This window comes from Budorcas taxicolor, chromosome 18 (assembly GCF_023091745.1).
Source record: "Budorcas taxicolor isolate Tak-1 chromosome 18, Takin1.1, whole genome shotgun sequence".
Classification (NCBI taxonomy): domain Eukaryota; kingdom Metazoa; phylum Chordata; class Mammalia; order Artiodactyla; family Bovidae; genus Budorcas; species Budorcas taxicolor.
The window spans coordinates 28,027,753-28,048,168 of record NC_068927.1 but is presented as its reverse complement, the minus strand read 5'-3'; the positions used below and the strand labels follow the sequence as shown (position 1 = coordinate 28,048,168).

The 20,416-nt window shown below is 45.8% G+C and overlaps 1 protein-coding gene across 7 annotated transcripts in view; it reads left to right on the top strand.

Annotated features, from left to right (window-relative positions):
• The first annotated feature begins 16,546 nt into the window (after window positions 1–16,546).
• Window positions 16,547–20,416, top strand: part of CNOT1 (CCR4-NOT transcription complex subunit 1) — an 84,708-nt gene continuing 80,838 nt past the window's right edge. For all 7 annotated transcript variants that reach the window (XR_008200861.1, XM_052655249.1, XM_052655246.1 and 4 more), the window contains exon 1: window positions 16,547–16,670. The gene's annotated coding sequence lies outside the window, so the exon portion shown is untranslated. The remainder of the gene's footprint in view (window positions 16,671–20,416) is intronic.

Below are 20,416 nucleotides of genomic sequence, written 5' to 3'. Positions count from 1 at the left end.
AGGAGACAGGACTGTCCCCAATTGCTCCTGCAGTATTTGCTGTCACACCACTCTAGTCGCTTCCTCCCAACAGGGTGTGCATATCTGAATGCCAATGATGCAAATCTGAGTGCAAGCTTTAGCACTCTATGATTTTTTAAGCCAAATATGCAGCAGGAGGTCTCACTGGGAAAGATGACAACACTGAGGGGATGACCTTCCCAGAGCAGCATTTCTGCCTCTGCTCCCTGGGCTGGTGCTTGTCCCTCAAGGTCCTTTTTTTTTTTTAAGTATTTATTTATTTGGCTGTGCCAGGTCTTAGTCCTGGCATACAGGATCTTTTAACTGCGGCATGCAAACTTGTAGCTGTGGCATGTAGGCTCTAGTTCCCTAAGCAGGGATTGAACCTGGGCCGCCTGCATTTGGAGTGTGGGGTCTAAGCCGCTGGACCACCAGGGAAGTCCCAGCCCTCAAGGTTCTGATTAGCCATTGCCAGAACCCCAAATGGAACGTACCTCACACCTTCCTTTGAGCCTTGACAAAGGGTTACGGTACACAGGGAGCTATTCCAGCTCACCAAATTTTGATTTGCAAATAAGGATGAGCATTTCAGGAGTGTTTACTGAGCAATTGAACTCCAGATTTCTGCCAAGGAGTTTGCCTGCCATGCAGCCTTGCAAAATTCCTGCTATGCATGCTCACACGAAGATAGTGGAATACCACGAGGAGTACGAATGGGGAAGATAAGAGGACCACAGAACCTTTGACCCTATCTAAATGGGCCAAACTTAAAAAAAAAAAATCAATTGCTAATCCTGGCCTCTAAAGCAATGGTCCCTAACCTTTTTGGCACCAGGGAGCGGTTTCATGGAAGACAATTCTTCCAGGAAGGGGGTGGTAGAGGGGATGATTTCCGAATGCTTCAAGCGCATTACGTTTATAGTAATTATTCCTAATTTAATGCCGGTGCTGATGTGACAGAAGGTTCCGGTCTGTGGCCTGGAGGTTGGGGACTGCTACTCTAGAGCACAATCCACCCTGCTGACTTGGTGGAGCTGGCTGGCACTTGGTGGTTCTCTCCCATGAGGAAGGAAGCAGCAGTGCCCTCAGCTCCCCTTCATGTCGGCTGTGTCTCCCCGGGTCAGCGCCAAGACTGCTGCCCATCCAAGAGACCAGGGGGCACAGGCTCCGGTCCCTCATGCTTTGCTGACTGGTTTCACCACGTTAGGTATCAAAGTCAATAGAGTGTGCCTGAAAGGCCAGCAAACTGTGTTTTTACCCTCGACCCCGGAAAGCCCTTGGACTGGTTCTTCTCTGCAGGTTCTGAAAGCTTATGGCATGACTCAGGGCATTGCCCTCAACATCTGCAACCTCTCCTCACCCTGCTGGGGGGCACATGGCTACCAGGGGCCTTATGCTTGCTGACACGAGCAACCTCTTCTGAAGATACCAGGTCAAGACTTCCTTGGTGGTCCAGTGGTCAAGAACCTGCTTCACAACACAGGAGACAGGGGTTTGATCTCTGGTTAGGGAACTAGGGTCCCAAATGCCATGGAGAAGCTAAGCCCAGCTGCAACTATTGAGAGCATCACAACTAGAGTCTCTGAGCTCACATGACGTGATGGAGATCCTGCACGATGCAACTGAGACCCGATGCAGCCAAATAAATACATAAAATTTAAAAAGCTACCCCTGGCTAAAAATATATATATATACCAGGTCAAAAGGGGCACCTGAGTAACTGGTTGGCGAGGTAGGATGGGAAAGATTGAGGGCAGGAGGAGAAGGAGGCAACAGAGGATGAGATGGTTGGATGGCATCATCGACTCAATGGACACGAGTCTGAGCAAACTCCGGGAGCCAGTGAAGGACAGGGAAGCCTGGAGTGCTACAGTCCATGGGGTCGCGAGGAGTCGGACACGACTTAGCGACTGAACAACAACAACAGTAATGGTGGGATGCGGGATGGTGAGGGCTGTGCCCTGCAGTCTGGAGATAACTGTTACAGGTAATGCTTCTCTCTACCTTTGCAACCAGTCTAATCCACCATCATGTCTTGCCTGGATTCTTACATCCTTCTAACCTGGAGATTACTGCTGCTCCCTGCCCCTTTGCTCTCCTGTAATTTTTTCTTCTTGCAGTAACCTTTTAGAACTAAGGTCAGCTCACATCATCCTCAGCTCAAAATCTATGTATGGCTTTCTCGTCTTACTAGGATGAAAGCCACAGTCCTCACCACAGCTGTCAGGGCCCCACGATTCCGGTTCCCGTCTGACCTCATCTTCTGCTACCCCTCCTCTCCCAGTGCTCAGCTGCAGTGGCAGACTCACCACCCTTCAGCCTCAGGGACTTTGTACTTTCTGGTCTCCTGCCTGGAACCCTCTGCCACGAGATGTCTGCATGGTTTCCCTCCCTCACTTCTTTTGGGGCTCTGCTCAGATCCTTTATCAGAGAGGTCTCCCTAAACAAAAAGAGCTGTCCACTTCCCTAACCTGCCTCCTCTGTCACTCTAGCACCTTGTTCTGCTTCATTACTTTTTGTAGCATTTATCCTGCCTCACATGATTTCTTTAGTATTATTGTTTATCACAACCCCCTGTTTAAAATCAAGATCAATGACTGCAAGAACTTTGCTTTTTTGCTGCCACAGTCTCAACACTTGGCACATAAGAGGCACTTAAAAACTATTTGTTGGGGCTTTCCCAGTGGTCCAGCGGTTAAGACTCTGTGCGCCCAATGCAGGGGGCCCAGGCTGAGGCCCAGGTCAGGGAACTAGACCATGTATGTCACAACTAAAAGATTCTGTGTGCTGCAACTAAGACCCAGCACAACCAAAAAAAAAAAAAAAAAACCTCCGAAAACTATTTGTTGAATCCATGACTGAATAAATGAAGTGTCTCCATGCCAGGCACTGAGTATTTTATGTACTTCATCAGATCATGTAACTCTCTAAACAACCTCCACAGTAGGTCTTATGGTGACCCCACTTCACAGATGAAGGAACTAGAGCTTAGGAGAGACAACATCCCAATGCAAGGTTACCTAGGGCAACCTTGGACTGTGGACAGCATGGTCTGAGCCAAAAGAGATCAGGATGTGGGATGCTCAGGATGGTGGGAATGGGAAGAGGCAGCACTTCCCCAGGTTCCCCTGACCAGGACAGGTGTGTCCTTGGAATCCTCACTTCTTGGGACCATCATGTGGTGATGGTGAGAGTAGAAGGCAGGCAAAGTAGCCTGGCTGCCCCTCCTCTCTCTATCCAGCCTTCTTCAGGCAGCTCTCCCTGACAACTCCTCTTTGGGGTACAGGGTGGACCAAAGGCTTCTGTGGAAGCCAGAAAAGTTCCAGAGAGAAAGGACTTTGAGATCACCTGGGTCAATTCTTCTGTTTTACAGGAGAGGATTCTGAAGTCTACAGAGGGGGAAAGGGATGAGCAGAATCACAGTAGGGGCTCAGGGGCTTACAACATGGGAAGAGTTTGTGGGATCCCAAAATAGCATGTCTATGAGGCTCACCAAGTTTTGGGGGCACTGGCATGGAAAATGGGATGGTGGGAGGGAATAGTTGAGGCTTTCAACCCCTAATCCCTTCCATACTCTGCCTCCAGTCTCCTAATGGCCCCATCTCTGGGATACCTGAATGTCTTCAGGCCACACCACATACCTGTGTTTCAACCATGGAGCTGAGACACATCCCCACCTCCCTTCCTGCCTGGGAACTGTGCAGGTAAGCCTGAGGAGATCTAGCAGCTCCTGGCAGAGGCATGAGAGTGTGGATATGACCTCCCAGGATTACAGGGCCTTCTTGGGGAGAGGTAGGGCAGACGTGTGTGTGTATGTGTGTGTGTGTGTGTGTGTGTGTGTGTGTGTGTGTGTGTGTGTGTATTACTCTCTCAGTCATGTCTCTTTGTGACCCTATGGACAGTAGCCCGCCAGCTCCTCTCTCTATGGAATTCTTCAGGCAAGAACACTGGAGTGAGTTGCCATTTCCTTGTCCAGGGGATCTTCCCGACCCAGGAATTATACCCTGTTTCTGGCACTAGCCCAAGGCAGAGATAACAGCACTAAGGTGTAGGTGAGGGCAGGCTGTTTGCTCACTGTTAGGATCCCAGCACTTGTATCAGTGACTGGAACACAGTAGAGACTCAAATAGTTGTAGAAAGAAGAGATGGATGAGGCAGAGGCACCTGCTACAGTCGGAAGCAGATGGGATGGAGGTGCAGTCCGAAAGTCCAGGAAGAGGTGTGGGAAGGAATCGTTATCCTGGGAGAGTAGATAGGCTCATATAGAGGAGCAACTTTTAACTGATTAAGAGGTGAGCTTGGGGCTTCCTTGGTGGCCCACTGGTTTAGACCCTGCCTTCCAATGCAGCGGACGCAGGTTCAATCCCTAGATGAGGACCTAAGATCCCATATACTTTGGAGCAACTAAACACACGAACTGCAACGAGAGAAGCCAGAGGGCCACAACAAAGGGTTCCAAAAATAAACAAATACATATTTCTTTTTGAAAAGAGAAGTGAGGCCGAAAAGGGGCTCTGGAACTCCAGTTCCCAGTTTCCCTGTGTTCCAGAGTAGACATGGGTTGTCTGGACACCTTCAGCTGCCTCTCCCGGCTGCCCCCAGATACCACCACTCTCCCCTGAGAGCCGCTGCAGGATGACCTCTGAGCCCTTGTCTATAAGGGGGACACTGACCCGGCTTACCAATTCTTGGGGAGGGCTATGTGCGTGGAGGCCCTGAGGCAGCCAATGAGGACATGATACCCCAAGAGAAGGGTAGACTGGGGCGGTCTGGGTGGGGGTGGAGGTGGGGTGGCTGTTTTTTCTTCTTCCCAAACTTAGCAGCCAGAGGAAGAGTCACTTCCCATGGGGGCTGTTGCTGGACACATTCTGCTTTGGAGAAGAACCCTCAGGAGAAGAAGGAGGAGGAGGAGGGCTGGAGAAGATCAAAGCCCAAGTATTTCCAAAAAATGGTCCCTCCAGCTATCTAAAACTGCTAAGACAAACTCCAAGGACTTCCAGATCAGTTCAGTTCAATAGCTCAGTCGTGTCCGACTCTGTGACCCCATGAATTGCAGCACGCCAGGCCTCCCTGTCCATCACCAACTCCCGGAGTTCACTCAGACTCACATCCATAGAGTCGGTGATGCCATCCAGACATCTCATCCTCTGTCGTCCCCTTCTCCTCCTGCCCCCAATCCCTCCCAGCATCAGACTTTTTTCCAATGAGTCAACCCTTCACATGAGGTGGCCAAAGTATTGGAGTTTCAGCTTTAGCATCATTCCTTCCAAAGAAATCCTAGGGCGGATCTCCTTCAGAATGGACTGGTTGGATCTCCTTGCAGTCCAAGGGACTCTCAACGGCCTTCACCAACACCACGGTTCAAAAGCATCAATTCTTCGGCATTCAGCTTTCTTCACAGTCCAACTCTCACATCCATACATGACCACTGGAAAAACCATAACCTTGACTAGAAGGACCTTTGTTGGCAAAGTAATGTCTCTGCTTTTCAATATACTATCTAGGTTAGTCATAATTTTCCTTCCAAGGAGTAAGAGTCTTTTAATTTCATGGCTGCAATCACCATCTGCAGTGATTTTGGAGCCCCCAAAAATAAAGTCTGCCACTGTTTCCACTGTTTGCCCATCTATTTCCCATGAAGTGATGGGACCAGATGCCATGATCTTCGTTTTCTGAATGTTGAGTTTTAAGCCAACTTTTTCACTCTCGTCTTTCATTTTCATCAAGAGGCTTTTGAGATCCTCTTCACTTTCTGCCATAAGGGTGGTGTCATCTGCATACCTGAGGTTATTGATATTTCTCCTGGCAATCTTAATTCCAGCTTGTGCTTCTTCCAGCCCAGCATTTCTCATGATGGACTCTGCATAGAAGTTAAATAAGCAGGGTGACAATATGCAGCCTTGATGTACTCCTTTTCCTATTTGGAACCAGTCTGTTGTTCCATGTCCAGTTCTAACTGTTGCTTCCTGACCTGCATACAGGTTTCTCAAGAGGCAGGTCAGGTGGTCTGGTATTCCCATCTCTTTCAGAATTTTCCACAGTTTATTGTGATCCACACAGTCAAAGGCTTTGGCATAGTCAATAAAGCAGAAATACATGTTTTTCTGGAACTCCCTTGCTTTTTTGATGATCCAGCGGATGTTGGCAATTTTTTTTTAAATTTTAAAATCTTTAATTCTTACATGCGTTCCCAAACATGAACCCCCCTCCCACCTCCCTCTCCATAACATCTCTGTGGGTCATCCCCATGCACCAGCCCCAAGCATGCTGTATCCTGCGTCAGACATAGACTGGCGATTCAATTCTTACATGATAGTATGGATATTGGCAATTTGATCTCTGGTTCCTCTGCCTTTTCTAAAACCAGCTTGAACATCTGGAAGTTCACAGTTCAGGTATTGCTGAAGCCTAGCTTGGAGAATTTTGAGCATTACTTTGCTAGCATGTGAGATGAGTGCAATTGTGCGGTAGTTTGAGCATTCTTTGACATTGCCTTTCTTTGGGATTGGAATGAAAATGGACCTTTTCCAGTCCTGTGGCCACTGCTGAGTTTTCCAAATTTGCTGGCATATTGAGTGCAGCACTTTCACGGCATCATCTTCCAGGATTTGAAATAGTTCAACTGGACTTCCATCACCTCCACTGGCTTTGTTCATAGTGATGCTTCCTAAGGCCCACTTGACTTCACATTCCAGGATGTCTGGCTCTAGGTGAGTGATCACACCATCATGATTATCTGGGTCATGAAGGTCTTTTTTGTATAGTTTTTCTGTGTATTCTTGACACTTCTTAATAGCTTCTGCTTCTGTTAGGTCCATACACTTTCTGTCCTTTATCGAGCCCATCTTTGCATGAAATGTTCCCTTGGTATCTCTAATTTTCTTGAAGAGATCTCTAGTCTTTCCCATTCTGTTGTTTTCCTTTATTTCTTTGCATTGATCGCTGAGGAAGGCTTTCTTATCTCTCCTTGCTATTCTTTGGAACTCTGCATTCAGATGCTTATATCTTTCCTTTTCTCCTTTGCTTTTTGCTTCTCTTCTTTTCACAGCTATTTGTAAGGCCTCCCCAGACAGCCATTTTGCTTTTTTTGCATTTCTTTGCCATGGGGATGGTCCCCATGTGCCCCAATCTCTATCTTGTGATAGAAATGTGCCCTAATCTCTATCTTATTATTTTTTGCAGCAGACTTTATTGTTGTTTTATTCTAAGAAATCGCCACAGCCACCTCAGCCTTCAGCAACCACCACTCTGATCAGTCACCAACCATTAGCTTCAAGGCAAGAACCTCCATCAGCATAAAGATTTCAACTCACTGAAGGCTTGAACTGTGGTTAGCATTTTTTAGCAATAAAATATTTTCAAAATTAAGCTGTGTACATTTTTTTTTAGACATAAATCTATTGCATGTTTTATGAACTACAGTGTAACTCAGTATGCCAACAAATTTGGAAAACTCAGCAGTGGCCAAGGAGTGGAAAAGATCAGTTTTCATTCCAATCCCAAAGAAAGGCAATGCCAAAGAATGTTCAAACTACGATACAACTGCACTCATTTCACACACTAGCAAAGTAATCCTGAAAATTCTCCAAGTTAGACTTCAACAGTACGTTAACTGAGAATTTCTGTATTTCAAGCTGGATTTAGAAAAGGCAGAGGAACCAGAGAGCAAATTGCCAACATCTGTTGGATCATCAAAAAAGGAAGAAAATTCCAGAAAAACACCTACTTCTGCTTCATTGACTACACTAAAGCCTTTGACTGTGTGGATCATAGCAAACCGTGGAAAATTCTTTTTTTTTAATCTTAAAAACAAACCCTTCCTTCCCCTCCACCTACAGCTCTCCTGGCAGCCTAATCCCTCTGGTTTAAGGTCCCTTCTCTCCATACACAGAAAAGGCTCTCTCCAAGGTCACATAGCCCTATCACACTGCCGAAGGCCTTATCAATCTCTTCCCTGCTTGGCTGCTCAAAAACATTGAGTCCCTTTGTCCTCTGGCTAGGGTGACTGCATTCAGCCTCCAGCAGTCCTCAGGCCTCCTGGGCTGGTCTATTTTCCAGCAAGCTAACGACTCTTCCCTCCTCAACCAGGAGTCTGAGCATAGCTTTTCTCAGGGCCCCAGGGCCTCTGCTCTCTGAAGGCTCCCCCAGGGCCACCAGTTGGTCAGTGACTCAAGTCTCCATCAGCAGTTCCAGCTCTCAGTCGCCTGGGGCTTTAGCCCAAGGGGGCCACTCCACTTGTGTGAAACATATGCACTTAAAAAAAAAAAAAAGAAACATATGCACTTTTAAATTGAACTCACTATCTCTGCTCCCAAACCTGCTCCTCCAGTCTCCCTGCTTTATGGGATGGGGTTGCGGGGGAGGGGGCAGGGGGGAAGTACCAAGGAGCAGACAGTCCTTCCCTTTGCCCTCTCACCTTTCACATTCGATTAGTTGCCAAAGCCTGGCGCTTTGGGCTCCCACATCTCTGGTGGCCCCACTTCCCTCCATTCCCGCCTCCCCTGGATTTCTGTGGTGGCCTCCTGGTTAGTCTCCCAGCTACGTCTCTTGCTTGACACCAGTCCTTTCTCCATGCCAAGCCAGTCTGACCTTCAAACAATGCAAATATTAGCACTTTAGCTGTTTCATCCAACCCTTCAAAGGCTCCCAGAGCCCTTAGGATAAAGGGCTGACCACAGAGGCTTAAGCCTCTGGCTGCTTCTCTAAGCTCCAACCTTTCCGTTCTTTTAATTCCTCAAAAATGCCAGCAGTCATCTCTTTGAGGCTTAGCTCTTTGCTGGAAGGTACTACCACTCTGTCTAGAGTACCCCGGCTCCTTTCACATCCTTACAGAGTCTTTGAATCCCTAGACTAGGTTGCAGGTTGCTTCCAAACTCCCTATGTTCTCCATTTGTTAACATTGATCGCATTTGTAATCCTTTGTTCTGTCAGTTGGCTTCTCAACTAGTTTGAGCAGAGGATAATGAGCAACATTAACTTGCACAGGTGCCTGAAGTGCCTATTGTGTTCTGAGCAGGACAGAGGTGAAGTGAAGTGAAGCAAAGTTGCTCAGTCGTGTCCAACTCTTTGCGACCCCATGGACTGTAGCCTACCAGGCTTCTCCATCCATGGGATTCTCCAGGCAAGAATACTGGAATGGGTTGCCATTTTCTTCTCCGGGAGATCTTCCCAACCCAGAGATTGAACCCAGGTCTCCCGCATTGTAGGCAGACTCTTTAGCAGATGTTTAATCCACGATTATCTGTTGAAGAAATGAGGGTTCTGCCCCGGTCGGGGAGGGGTATGTTGAACTGCCCTGGCCCAGGGTTCCACTGATTGACCAGGGCTCAATCCCTGGTTGGGAAACTTAGATCCTATAAGCTGTGAGGCTTGCATGCGTGCTCAGTTGTGTCTGACTCTTTGTGATCCCGTGGACTGTAGCCCACCAGCTCCTCTGTCCATGGAATTTTTCCTGACAAGAATACTGGAATGCATTGTCATTTCCTCCTCCAGGGGATCTTCCTGACTCAGGGATTGAACCCAAGTCTTCTCCATTGGTAGGCAGTCTTTCCCACTGAGCCACCTGGGAGGGGTGGCTTGGCACCCCTCAAAAGGGGAATTTGGAAGACAATATTCAATTTACTGCCCCCCCCCCCACTTCAGTTCAGGATATCGTGTAAGTTTATTTCTCTAAGATGATGGTGGAGATGGGTGCTAGGTAAATGATGTAAAGTGTAAGCTGGGGGCAGAGGGATTGAGACAGCGCACAGAGAAGTCTATAGAACTAAAGGAGAACTATCTGCGAAGGCAGGGGCCCAGATGGGCGGAGGATGAAGAGCTCAGACTAATGGTGCAGGTTTCAGGCAATCGTTTCAAACATACAGGTGTGTAATCAGGGAGAACATAGAAAATTAGGGCAGAGTCACACAGACTCTGCCCGGCTCAGAAGAATTCCATCAATAGTCCTAAAGTCCACACATCTGTCTACAGCCCAAGGCAGGTTTCTCAGACCTGCTCCAGCTTGTTTGCAAGCATTCACTCAGTGTAAAACTAACCATGAACCAGAGGAAATGCTTCACAGCTTTTCCTTTCCTCTCATAGCTTCTTCCCTGTTCACTCATGAAAAGAGACAGAGGGATAAGCAATCTTTAAAAAAAAGTCCAAAGTTTCTACACAGTCTTTGGACAGAATCCCTTGTTAAGGAGAGGATCTAACAATTCAAATGTAAACTTAACTGGAAAACTCCAAACTCATGGCAGTATTTTCAGAACCTGTGTCACTAATTTATAATACCCCTGTCAGATGATGCACCACATTTTTTTGGCTTGAAAACTGTCTGGTCATTCCTGGATCACTGAACATGACAGTTGGGAGATCACCTAGGCACGGGGGTTTCCAGCTGAAGGCTTAGAGGGCGATAACTGGGAATGTACGCCATGAAGTCAGAAAGCTTGGGCTGCAAGGCATGCTTTGCCATTGACTAGGTATGTGATCTTGGGCAAGTGATTCACCTCTCTAAGCCTCAGTTTTATGGTCTGTAAAATGGGGTCCCTATCCTACAGGGTCTTGAGGTATGGATGAGATAAAGCATGTAAAATTTTACCTTTAGAGTATAGTATTTGATATATTATTAGTTAATAAACCTATGTGTGCATAAGGACCCCACAGTAAGTCCTTGCCTTCCTAGGGGTCCACAGAACACCAAGTATCCTCAAGTATTGGGGTCACACCCAATATCCTCAGAATAATGAAGGGGGAAAAAGAAATACAGGGAGGGGAAGTGACTTTCCCAAGGTTACACAGAAAGTTAAGGGCACAGCCCGGCTTAGGGACTGGATTTTTGAATTCTTCAATGGCCTTCATAGAACATGCCTCCTTGTTCATCCCGCATCAGGGTAGAGTCACCAAATTCATATCAAAGCTTGGGTGCCCAGGGAGCCAGAAGGTTTTGGAGCTAGGCAGTGGTGAGGGACTGGAAGGAGGTCAGAATTCAGACTTAAGCTGTCAGTGAGTAGTTTTGGATAAGACAGTCAAAACTACTGTAAGTTGAAGCTACTGACTCTCTGATAAATGGGACTGAAAAACAAGAACATGGAATAAAAAGGTCTTGTATCTCCTCTTTCAGTTCAGTTCAGTCGCCCAGTCATGTCCGACTCTTTGCGACCCCATGAATCACAGCACGCCAGGCCTCCCTGTCCATCACCAACTCCCAGAGTTCACTCAAATTCATGTCCATCAAGTTGGTGATGCCATCCAGCCATCTCATCCTCTGTCGTCCCCTTCTCCTCCTGCCCCCAATCCCTCCCAGCATCAGAGTCTTTTCCAATGAGTCAACTCTTCGCATGAGGTGGCCAAAGTATTGGAGTTTCAGCTTTAGCATCATTCCTTCCAAAGAACACCCAGGGCTGATCTCCTTTAGAATGGACTGGTTGGATCTCCTTGTAGTCCAAGGGACTCTCAAGAGTCTTCACCGACATCACAGTTCAAAAGCATCAATTCTTCAGTGCTCAGCTTTCTTCACAGTCCAACTCTCACATCCATACATGACCACTGGAAAAACCATAGCCTTGACTAGACGGACCTTTGTTGGCAAAGTAATGTCTCTGCTTTTGAATATGCTATCTAGGTTGGTCATAACTTTCCTTCCAAGGAGTAAACATCTTTTAATTTCATGGCTGCAATCACCATCTGCAGTGATTTTTGTAGCCCCCCAAAATAAAATCTGCCACTGATTCCACTGTTTCCGCATCGATTTCCCATGAAGTGATGAGACCAGTTGCCATGATCTTTGTTTTCTGAATGTTGAGTTTTAAGCCAACTTTTTCACTCTCCTCTTTCACTTTCATCAAGAGGCTTTTGAGTTCCTCTTCACTTTCTGCCATAAGGGTGGTGTCATCTGCATACCTGAGGTTATTGATATTTCTCCTGGCAATCTTGATTCCAGCTTGTGCTTCTTCCAGCCCGTCATTTCTCATGATGGACTCTGCATAGAAGTTAAATAAGCAGGGTGACAATATGCAGCCTTGATGTACTCCTTTTCCTATTTGGAACCAGTCTGTTGTTCCATGTCCAGTTGTAACTGTTGCTTCCTGACCTGCATACAGGTTTCTCAAGAGGCAGGTCAGGTGGTCTGGTATTCCATCTCTTTCCGAATTTTCCACAGTTTATTGTGATCCACACAGTCAAAGGCTTTGGCATAGTCAATAAAGCAGAAATACATGTTTTTCTGGAACTCTCTTGCTTTCTTGATGATCCAGCGGATGTTGGCAATTTGATCTCTGGTTCCTCTGCCTTTTCTAAAACCAGCTTGAACATCTGGAAGTTTTCGGTTTACGTATTGCTGAAGCCTGGCTTGGAGAATTTTGAGCATTACTTTAAGCACCTCCAAACAATTTATAACACAGTTTTCTGCAGACCTCAGTCTCAAAGTCCTTTGTCTTCTAGGTATTTTTGCCTCCACCCCAAGCCAATTCAATAAGGCTTTTGTTTCCTAGCACTTACATCTTCTTCTCTAGGCTATTTTAAGAAACAATTAAAAGAGTTTATATAGTTCTTCCAGAGTCTGGTATGCACAATTAATTGGGGGGTGAAGGATTGGAAGAAGGCTGAGCAAAGAGGCCAGGTGAGTAATTAACAGCTGGTTAAAATATCATGTTTCTAATTATGTTTGAACCCCAGAACACATAATTGCTGAGTTACAAGGTGATTCAATTCTTTGTGAAGGTCTCTAGTGAACTACTTTGTCTGGGCATGACTTCCAACTATGTCTTTCAATAAAATGAAAAAAGTATACCAGGTGATCTCCACTAACCCTTCCAACTGGAAAACATTCTATGCATCTCTCTCCTTTCTAGTGAGTATAGAAGCCACTCAGAATTCATGATAACACACAATTGAAGACCTTTGATCTCCAAGCTATTTATGTGGGAGTCCTTGCAGGTACTAGGCTAAGTCCCCAAAACAAGTCAAATCCTAGGAGTAGTGTTGGTGTAGCTGGGGCTGAGAGTTTGGGGGTGGGAGGGAGGGGTTGGCAGTGGACAGAAGGGTCTCCCAGAGCAGCCTTAGGGTAAAGATAAGCTGAAGTGGGGAAAGGCAACTTAGCTTTATTTCATTCAACTTACTTTACTTTAGGAGATTTATGTCTAAGACCAACTACAATTCTAGTTGTAGAATTACAGCATTGATCTTAGATAGCTGACCTCTACAGGTATCTTTTTTTTAAAATATATTTTAAATTATACAAATGAAACATGAATACATTCTATTTTCAAAAGTTCGAATCTATGGTAATAAAACAAAACAAAGGTCAATCTTGTCAAACCTATGGTTTTTCCAGGGGTCATGTATGGGTGTGAGAGTTGGACTATAAAGAAAGCTGAGTGCCGAAGAATTGATGCTTTTGAATTGAGGTGTTGGAAAAGACTCTTCAGAGTCCCTTGGACTGCAAGGAAATCCAACCAGTCAATCCTAAAGGAAATCAGTCCTGAATATTCATTGGAAAGACTGATTTTCAAGCTGAAACTCTAATACTTTGGGCACCTGATACAGAGAACCGACTCATTGGGAAAGACCCCGATGCTGGGAAAAATTGAAGGCGGGCGAAGAAGGGGACGACAGAGGATGAGATGGTTGGATGGCATCACCGACGCGATGGACATGAGTTTGAGTAGGCCCTGGGAGTTGGTGATGGACAGGGAAGCATGGCATGCTATAGTCCATAGGATTGCAAAGAGTCAGACAGGACTGAGCCACTGAACTGACTGACTGAAAATAAAACAAAAAGCAAAAGCTCCCTTTACCCTTCCTCATTCCACTTCCTACCCAGGGATAACCACTTATGTCAGTTGGGGGAAATGGCGTATCTTTTCAAATCTTTTAATGCATTTATTTACAGGTAAATACAAATATAGTTCCTTTCTCCTACACAAATGGTAACATACTGATTATGCCATCCGTTTTTGGTTTTGTTTTTCTTATTCTGAACCTAACGATTAACAATAAATCTTTGAATCATTCCATATTAGTACTTACAGACTTAAAGTTTTAAAAAACTTTGTGGTATTCCATACTCTTATTCATCTTCTTTTCTATTGTGTCCAATCTTTTAGGACCTCATTAACCCCATCAATTAATATCTTTAAATATCCATCTCTGCACAAATTTGCAATATTCACCTGTGGAGTAAATTCTTAGATATTGGATCAATGGGTCTATGCATTTTCAGTTTTGATAAATCTGGCTAAAATTCTGCTATCCATTGAGGTTTCAGCAATTTTATACAACAAGGTATAGGAAGGACTTATATTCTCATCCTTGATTCCCTGGTGGCTCAGACAGTAAAGCGTCTGCCCACAATGTGGGAGACTGGTTTTCGATCCCTGGGTTGGGAAGATCCCCTGGAGAAGGAAATGGCAACCCACTCTAGCACTCTTGCCTAGAAAATTCCATGGATGGAGGAACCTGGTGGTCTACAGTCCCTGGGGTCGCAAAGAGTCAGACACGACTGAGAGACTTCACTCACTCACTGGTCTGTTTAAGGAGTCTTCTATCACTAACATTATAATGTTTGAAATCCAATTCTCCATTGCATGATTTTTCAACATTTATTTTCTCATGTGTCTGTCAAGTGCCAGGCACTGTGCTAGGTGCTGGGATACAGCTATGAACAAGACTGAAGCAATCCTTCCGGTTATTGTACATGGGGTCCTTGGGTATCCTACACGTATTTGAAACCACCAGATACTCAAAGTTTGCTGGAAGAGCTGGCGTCCAACGAAGGCAGGTGTCAAAAAGTATTTTTAGGAGGTTAGAGAGATCAGTCAGTCACAAAAAGACAAATTATGCATGAGTCCACCTGTTCAGTTCAGTTCAGTTGCACAGTCGTGTCCGACTCTTTGCAGCCCCATGAATCGCAGCACGCCAGGCCTCCCTGTCCATCACCAACTCCCGGAGTTCACTCAAACTCCCGTCCATCGAGTCCGTGATGCCATCCAGCCATCTCATCCTCTGTCGTCCCCTTCTCCTCCTGCCCTCAATCCCTTCCAGTATCAGAGTCTTTTCCAATGAGTTAACTCTTTACATGAAGTGGCCCAAGTATTGGAGTTTCAGCTTTAGCATCATTCCTTCCAAAGAACACCCAGGGCTGATCTCCTTTAGAATGGACTGGTTGGATCTCCTTGCAGTCCAAGGGACTCTCAAGAGTCTTCACCAACACCACAGTTCAAAAGCATCAATTCTTGGGCGCTCAGCTTTCTTCACAGTCCAACTCTCACATCCATACATGACCACTGGAAAAACCATAGCCTTGACTAGACGGACCTTTGTTGGCAAAGTAATGTCTCTGCTTTTGAATATGCTATCTAGGTTGGTCATAACTTTTCTTTCAAGGAGTAAGTGTCTTTTAATTTCATGGTTGCAGTCACCATCTGCAGTGATTTTGGAGCCCAAAAAAGATAAAGTCTGACACTGTTTCCACTGTTTCCCCATCTACTTCCCATGAAGTGATGGGACCAGATGCCATGATCTTCGTTTTCTGAATGTTGAGCTTTAAGCCAACTTCTTCACTCACCTCCCTCACTTCGCTGGATACAGGTGACCACAAAATCTTTTTTTAACCACAAAATCTTAAAAAAGATGTTTCTAGATTTTTTTCTCCTGACAGCAAAGGGCACAAGTATTCCTTCTGCTACCACTAACAGGGACTAAGCCAAACAAAGAACCCGAGAGTTTCCTATTTCTCCGTAAGGACTGCCTTCTTCCAGAGGCAGAACTAGACGGGAAAGTTCTCCTGACCCGAGCATGAGAGGACCAAACGGGACTACGTTCTCCAGAATGCATTGCTCTTCCTGGGGCGTCGTAAATGAGGGAGGAACTCGCACTACTTTTGCAACAGGGATGGGCGGAGGGGGAGGACTACACATCCCAGGATGCAAAGCGCCAGAGCACTAGTTAGAGCCTGGCTTGCTTGTAGCTTTCTCGTAACCGGCGTTCCCCGCCAAAGAGACGCGGGGGAGGACGGGAGTGTTTAAGATTGGGAATCCCCGTGGTCTACCGGACACTTGACACTTCGAAAGAGGAAGGAGAGTACTGGAAGGCTGTTTTTCACTCTAACTCAGAATAGTTCCCGCGCAAGGTGGAGAGGGCTTAAGGGCCCCCTCCTTTATTTATTGTTTCTCAGAGGCTTTGCCAGACCCCCATTGGTCGAGGATCTCGAGGGCAGGTGGGAAGTCCATGAAGCCCCAAATCGAAGTTATCTGCTTCTCCCCATTGGCCCTCGCCTCGAGCGCAGGCGCGAGGGCTCCGACTCCAGTCCCTGGGGACTGGTGAACGGCAATTGGCCAAAGCCCGCGAAGTAGGAGTCTGGATTGGTAGTTGCTAGCAGGAGCCTGGTTTCTTCCTTGACTTCTGCAAGTGATAGTGTGTGATTGGTTTAAATCCGCGGGCACCTGTCGATGATTGGGCGGGAGCCACAGGCGGGGTGCGCTCATTGGCTGGTGCTGGGTCCATCCCTTCTCGGGCGGGCAGCAAATGATGAAATAGGAACGGGGAGGGGAAAGGCCGCGACGTGAGCGCGCGACCTCCGGCGCCATTTTGTAGAGAAACAAGCGGAGTTAACCGAAGAGGGGGTCTAGGAGAACCGGAGTCGGGGACCCAGGAGTTTCCTGTGTCCAGCGCCGTCGGAGCCGCTTGAGGTGTGGTGGGCTGGGGTCGGGTTCCGAGGCCGACAGGCGGTGTCAGCTACGGAACTTGGGTGCCGGTGCGGGAAGGAACGGGGGTGGTCCCGGGGCCACTGGGAGCGTTTCCCGGGGCTCCGAGGTGTGAGGGGCAGTCGGGACGGGGAAGTGGCGAGGCGGGAGAGGGCGGACTGTCTCCCCTCGGCCCGCGGAGTCTTCGGCTTCTGAAGAGAAGAGGGCTTGGTGAAAGCTCTAGGAAACCGAGGGCAGAGCGCGGAATGAGACCCGGGATTAGCCCCCCCCTTGCCCGGGCCTGGCGGCTCTGAGGGCGGTGTTGGCGGCACTTGGGGCGGCTGGGCCCTCGCTTCGCGCGGACTGCACCCTTCGCACACTCCACGAGCTTCTCAACTGCCGGATGGGTGCTGCGGGCATCGGCCTCGGAGGCCTAGCTCCGGGGAGGCGGGGGGGCGAGGTGCCCGTGTTCGGAGTAGTTGCCGACTCCGGGTTCCTCTCGGTGGACCTGGAGCTGCCAGTCCCCCTCCCCCGCCCCCAGCACGTTGTCAAACCCCGGGTGTTTCGGGTGTCCGCCGGTGGGAGGGGCGGGCGGGAGCGAGCACTTCCTCATTACTTCTTGCCACAGGTTTTGTTCCACTCGCGCGCCCGGGCGCTCACTCAGTCTCCAGAGTCGGCCCCCACCCACCTGGCTCAGTGTCTGTTCTGTAGTAGTGGTGCTACTCGCCCAGGAGAAGAGCTCTCGTAGTGAGCCGAGCATTTGGGAGGCCTCCGTGAGAGATACTATGGGTCTCCAGGGGGTTACATAAGGCCAAAAGCACAAATGTTCTTTTTCAGTCCCACCCCCTCTGCAGATTTCACCCAACTGGGTTCCCACAGATGAGTACCCTTCCTAGGATTAAACGTTAATGCTTGATGTCTGTGGGTTTGGAGATGTGTTTAAAATAAACTTTGAGCAGGAATCTTTTCCCTTTGAAGTCACTCAAACATCACATATTTTAGGACTCTTAAAAGTATTTTTTCCTGAGAGTATTAACTCTTAGTCTCTCTTTTTATTTCTCTGTAATTCGATTGCCTTGGGGAGTTTAACAGTTAATAATTGAGTGAGTATAGTTGATTACTTTTTGCGGAGAAAATTCTGAGTGTTTGCCTCGTGACAGTCCGTTTGATAGGAGTAGGGATACACGGATGGAAAAATGATTGGACAAATACAAAATCAGAAAGTAGATCAAACAGATTAAGAACAAACTTGTTTATGTAGAAGTATTTGGGTTTAATATCCTCAGGTTGTCATATCTATCCTTCCAGAGATTTGGCAGTGTAGTATTTTAGCTCTTAATAAGATATTTGGTAACAGTTTAAATTATTCTGTTTTAGGACATTCCGAATTGTTACCTTGTCTAAGGAGAAAATAAGCTGATGATACATAACGTTGTAGGCATCTAGTTGTGCTTTGAAATGGTCGCATGATAATACTTGTTTGGAGAGTTGGTCGCTTTTCAACAAGTGAAGGGTCCCAATTCCTTCCGTGGAAACAAGGCAGAGATTTGACCATCAGTAACAATGTCTTACCCTTTTCTTGCCTAAGATTGTAATCTTAGCAGTTTTAAGGCACCTTTTTCTGGCATTATTGCGGAACAACTGAAATGCTTTTGGTTCCTAACTCAAATGGATCTCTGGCTTAGCCAGAGAGAAATATAGTCTCTTAGATTTCTGCTGGGGTTTTAAGTACTGCTCTCTTTAATATGGATCTTGTCAGGCTAAGTACTGTAATGTCCTCCTAACTTTGGGTTAAGTCATTTAAAAAAAAAACAACTCGGAGGACAGAAGAGGAAATGCTTATTTCTTGACAACATGCTTAAAGACTAATATCAAATTTGCTTAAATGTTGCTTTTTCCAAGTATATGTTTGGTTAGATCCTGATCTAGTTATGAGAAGTTTCTTTTTAACCAGCTTAAGTTTATGAATTTATGAACTTGAATCTTTATTTCATTCTACTGTGTAACAAATCTTTGTTACTCAATACTATGGAAGAGAATTTATCTACAGTAATTTAAATTGGATGCCCAGATTTTTCAAGACACTTATTTTTGGTAAGATATTTATGATTCTTGAATTAACAAAATTTGGAGAAGGCAGTGGCACCCCACTTCAGTACTCTTGCCTAGAGAATCCCATGGATGGAGGAGCCTGGTGGGCTGCAGTCCATGGGTCGCTAAGAGTTGGACACAACTGAGCAACTTCACTTTGACTTTTCATTTCCATGCATTGGAGAAGGAAATGGCAACCCACTCCAGCGTTCTTGCCTGGAGAATCCCAGGGACGGGGGCGAGCCTGGTGGGCTGCCATCTATGGGGTCGCACAGAGTTGGACACGACTGAAGCGACTTAGCAGCAGCAGCAGTACCAGTCATAAACTTGGTTTTTTGGTTTGTTTTTTTTGGTAAGAGAGCAAAACTAACTTGTAAGTCATTAAAAAAATACTAGTTGAAGCATTTCTTAACTGGCCCTCTTTCCAAACTGAACTTCCTGTGGGGAAGTTTCAAAATGGCATCCTACTGAGTCTTATTTTAAGACCTTATATAAAGAAAGATCATGCAGTTCCTTTCCTATTTGCTCACAGTGTTTAAGAAGCATAGTTCAAAGCTGAAATGGGCTCAAATCCTTCATCCTTTTATGTACACAATAGTTAATTTTAAGGTACTTTTCATTCATGTATTTGCAAGAATGTAGCAAAGCAAATAAAACAAATTATTCCTTGAAAAACTCGTTTGAGAAGTCAGTAGAAGTGTAGACTGAATTTGAAATCCTGTGTTGAGATTTGAAGGAAATACAGCCTTTGGGAGTATGGAGTATAGGTTTGAGACATGCATTTCTGGAAAAAAAAAATGCATTTCTGCCTCTAGGCTAAATTAGAATGTTGAAAGAGATGTTAAAGTGTCTGCAGTGGAGGTGTAGGTTTTGTTGTGGGTTTTTTTGTTTTTGTTTTGTGGTGTTGGACTAATTATATGAAATGTAAAGTGAAAGCATTATTTTGAAAGATACCATTTTATTGCTCTTAAGCTTCCTATTAAGAGCTCAACACTTCCTCTTTTAGATAATTAGTTTGAAAGTTTGTCACCTTGGATTTAGAGCTCTTAGGTTTGAAATGCAGCGGTACTGTTAATTTTTTTGTGAACTCATAATCAGAATAGTTACTTCTTTGTTTCAGACCCTGTCTTTTTTGCATTAGCTTTCTAACTGATCTCCAGTGTTTTTTGTTTATTGGATTTCTTTATTACATAAATAATACATGAAAATGTTGTAAACATAAATGATTCCAGGAATGCAGTTAGTTTTTTATATTAAAGACAAATTGTCTACCAAGTCATTGGTTTGAATCTAGGCATTCTCTACTCAAGTTTTTCAGTACTTTGACCTACCACTGTGTAAGTATTGACCCCTCTGTACTCAAAGCAACATGTTACTAACTTATGGTGTAGTTAAAAGGTTGTTGCAGAGTGGTTCCCAAATGCATTTTTGCCCCTATTATCTGGAGTGTCATCATCTGTAGTTACCAAAACATTATCATTCCAATTCATATCCACATGTACTGTCTATAATCTTTTCCCTGATTTCCCTAAGCAAAATTAATTTCTTCTTCCTCTTGGCTAGTTTCACTTACCTGTACCATATATTGATTTGTAAGTTTTCTATCCTACTTTGTAGTAGGTAAGGAGTCTCTCATCCTCCAAACACATACAGTTGTCCTG